A 3,256-nucleotide genomic window follows, 5' to 3' on the forward strand; every position below is an offset into this window, starting at 1 on the left:
TTCAAAAGGAAATCAGCAATCCAAAGATTTTCAAGATCAAAAATATGTTATAAACCTCTTTCACATGGGATACGTGATGATTTTTACATAGCAGATATAAGTTATCACACCTCCTAAATAGTTCCCAAATACACTTCATACATTTAAAAAAATGTTGTACAATATTTGTTCACTAAAGATTAAAATACTGTAAACAAAGTATAGTTGTGTAATTGTGTGTATATGTAACTGCTGAAGCAAACCGTGAGTATGATTTATGGTGTTGTGCCTACGATGACTATGTGAAATTACGGTCGGTGAGCGTTACAGTTAAATTTGAAAGACATCCATCGTGGTGCAAAGAAAACACACCTGGAGACATGATCCAAGAATAGTCACACCCTGCACCTGTGCTCTACATGTTAGTTTCTAGATGTGATTATCTAGATTAGCCTGCTAGGCATGTGAGTACGTGGTTACTTTAAGCTTGTGTCATGAACAAATTGGTATGTGCTATATAAGTGACACATATTTTATAACACATGGGTTGGCGAAAGAGAGTGTCCCCCATTCATGTTGCACTGCATCACACAATACCGACTCTGAATACCAGTCAATAACCTTGTGCACATGCTTGCTGCAAAACAAATTCCTTTATGATTTGTATGATGCATCCATCTATATCTTTGAAATACACAAACTGTGAAAGAACATGTCAATGTCACATTTAAGACATTTCTAATGCTTGTAAAGCAAGTCAATTAGTTGGTTCAGTAGGGTTCTAAATACATTACTCGCTCCCATGATGGTATTATTCCACCTGGTCCAACACCCCCCTATCAATGTGTAAGCAGCACACATTAATGCTGGCACTATGGTCCCAGCAGATTTACTGTCATGTGGCAACTGGCCCCTTCAAGTTGTACAGTCTAGCATGGCCGGTGGGAGCATTAGTTACATGGTGTTTCTCTCTTACAGAACACAGACACACACACAAACACACACACAACCACACCACACACACAACCACACACACACACACACACACACACACACCACACACACCACACACCACACCACACACACACACACACACACACACACACAGAGCTAATAAGGACAGCACGCGAAGCCATCAGGGAAAAACGTCTTTGTCAAAAAGAAAAAAAAACGGACACAGTGTGTCTGGTTTTCCAAATAAATATGACCAGGTTTTACAATACGGTGTGCTCTGTCTGTTTACAGCCCCTTTCAGTGCTCAAATATATATAACATATTCAATTCAATTGCACTTATCTTTATTATCATGTATCAGGCTGTTCATCATCTGTTTTGTAAATAAAGTTAATAGTTCACTATGCATACATACCCTTTACACAGTTGTTATTAATCAGTTTAATGCAATGGTTTTACTGGTCCGCCCACTTGAGATAGAACTGGGCTGCATGTTGCCCAACAACTAAATTAATGAGATTTGACACACCTGTTATGTATTAAACTACACAGCAGTATGAGTTATTAAAATTAGCTCTCTAAAAATTGTGCTCGCACATCAATGCACCAGCAACATTACTCCAATTACATATTACTGACCATAATTAATATTACTGAACATAAAGTCATATTATATAATTTTTTACTTTTCATAATTAGGTTTATTTAAATCAATACAGTACAGTATTAATTGTACTTTGGATCAAAACAGAACCTTTATTACTAGATGAAGTATTCTATGGTACTTAACATTCAGGGAACCTAGAACTTCTCCGGCCACTGCATATGGCAGCCGCGCTGCCTGGAAGGACATGTTGGGGCAAAAAAACATCTAACACCAAGTGATGGAGAAATTAGTAACAGCTCCACCTGCTGGATATTTGTCTTGTACACAACAAAAGGCAAACATTTTATTCACATTAAGAACTGACTGCTGCTGAAATGTACAGTATTTGCTTCGCTGATGCATTTGGAACACAGAAATAGAAATGATGAATGGGAACATATAGAAATGCATCATACATTTACTGAATGTTAAATGATATATATACACCTCTCACATTTACTTTTTCATTATTTTTAATTTACTTTCATTGATTTTTTTATTTTGACAAAGTGGGACTGTAACGGAATTGTAGTACAAACTGTAAAGCAACATTTCATAATATTGGTTAAGCTTTGATTTAAATTTTGTTCATTACCACATTTAAAAGTTCACTTTATTTCTCATGTATTTATTTATTTTTTACTTAAAATGTAATGCAATTGCAATTACCATATGCAATATTTAATATTGAACACTTCCTTATATTAGGGCTTTTGTGAGACTAGCCAACTGTCTTATGTCACGACCACCCACATCTCCCCCCCCCCCCCCCCCCAGGTTGTTTAGCATGTAACAGGAGGTGAGAGTAGCCCCGCTGTCAGTCACAGGGCTGATTACTAGTATGCTAAAAGGGACGGCTCGTAATATCTGAAGGGGGTTCGTCCCCTTTGAGAACAGCCTCAAGACATTTGAGGTCACGACCATCCTGGTCAAATCCAAATGGCATGGACATGTGAGATACTAATCATAGATGGCATGATTATATTTCAAGTGTTGACCGTGGTTGGACTGTTTTGTGCTGTATTCACAGTACGTGCTGAGTTGATAAATAGCATAAATACCAACCATCTAGGCATTTACAACTGCTTTCCTGTGGGAGTATATTTAGACTTGATTTTCCTCCTATCTCTTCTTCATCATAGCTCTTAAAATGCTTTCATATCTTACTCTTGTAACCAAGCCAGCTCTCCAGCATCTTAGAGGCCCCAAGCTTTGACTGTTCCTTTAAGAGCTTTCTCTCTGTGTACGTTTTCGATACTATTCACGAATGGAAACAGTCACTCTTTGTTTTCACCTTAAAGCACTGTGTAGCTGATTTCTTATGGATGGATCATGAAGCACCATCTTTCTCGTGCCTTGCATGCAAGTTGAGGAACTTCACATTCTATTTAAAGAATATTGTGAAACTCGCAAGATGCTCACTCATGCAGTTGAAACTTAAATGTGGGAAAATGTTTTGCCTAATTGTGAAAACCTTTAGTTCTTCAAATATTCTTTAAATAGAATGTGAAGTTCCTCAACTTGCATGCAAGGCACGAGAAAGATGGTGCTTCACTGATCCATCCATAAGAAATCAGCTACACAGTGCTTTAAGGTGAAAACAAAGAGTGACTGTTTCCATTCGTGAATAGTATCGAAAACGTACACAGAGAGAAAAGCTCTTAAAGGAACAGTCAA

This window comes from Etheostoma spectabile, chromosome 21 (assembly GCF_008692095.1).
Source record: "Etheostoma spectabile isolate EspeVRDwgs_2016 chromosome 21, UIUC_Espe_1.0, whole genome shotgun sequence".
Lineage (NCBI taxonomy): Eukaryota > Metazoa > Chordata > Actinopteri > Perciformes > Percidae > Etheostoma > Etheostoma spectabile.